Source organism: Entelurus aequoreus, linkage group LG03 (genome assembly GCF_033978785.1).
Source record: "Entelurus aequoreus isolate RoL-2023_Sb linkage group LG03, RoL_Eaeq_v1.1, whole genome shotgun sequence".
Classification (NCBI taxonomy): domain Eukaryota; kingdom Metazoa; phylum Chordata; class Actinopteri; order Syngnathiformes; family Syngnathidae; genus Entelurus; species Entelurus aequoreus.
The window spans coordinates 53,978,281-53,979,370 of NC_084733.1; positions in this window are offsets into that span (position 1 = coordinate 53,978,281).

The following is a 1,090-nucleotide window of genomic DNA, read 5'->3' on the forward strand; positions in this document are numbered from 1 at the left end:
TATCAAAAATATGTTGAAACATCAGCTGTATATAAGTTAAAGTACCACTGATAGTCACACACACACTAGGTGTGGTGAAATTACACTCTGAATTCGACCCATCTCTTTGTTCACCCCCTTGGAGGTGAGGGGAGCAGTGAGCAGCAGCGGTGGCCGCGCTCGGGAATCATTTTGGTGATTTAACCCCCAATTCCAACCCTTGATGCTGAGTGCCAAGCAGGGAGGTAATGGGTCTCATTGTTATAGTCTTTGGTATGAAGGATTACAGCTGTCCATTAAATACCAAAACATATGTATAAATGTACCATTTTACAGAATTTACCAGTATATTTTACCAGTATATGTCCACATAAAAAATATTGTAATCAAAATACACTGCAACAAAACAACAAAAGACTGCAAAAGTCACTGTGCCCAACTGTTATTTCGAAGTAAAATAATGTAACAATAACCATAGTCCTTTGTAATATCACAATAAATTACTGCAAATTCAAAGTGATTTGTCTCTTAAGGGGTTGCATAGACTATGATGCGTGCTCTTGTGCAGAAAGTGGCGCTATGCTGTTAAACCGAGAAAGTAATCAACAATAAAATTACGATTGTAAAGTTACAGCATATACTTGTAACTTTACTGTAAATAAATGTAAATCCACAGCTCTGCAGTTATAGTGAAGTTATGTAAAGACGTCTCACAGTACATTACTGTAAATGTTACTGTAAAAGCTCCTGCAGTAATGAGCTGTGGTTTTACAATTAATTGATTTAAAGTGAGAAGATTCAGTTTACTGAAGTCTTGCTGCCTGTGTAATTTGTATTTGTGTCATTATGCACAAAATAGTAAATTGATATTCCTTTCAACTGTAACTGTGAAATGCCTCAGCCTCAACATGTCCCCATTATAACGGTGTTTTCCTAATGTTATTCCTGGTCCTACACATTTTAAATGAGGACATTATATCATGAATATCGTTTAATAATACCAACAATATTTTTCTGCTACAGTCATGTTAAAACGTAGTATTTTTTTTATTTTTTTTAAGAAACAATTTCCGGCTTTCCAGCAATGTATTTTTAATACAAGTGCTAATAT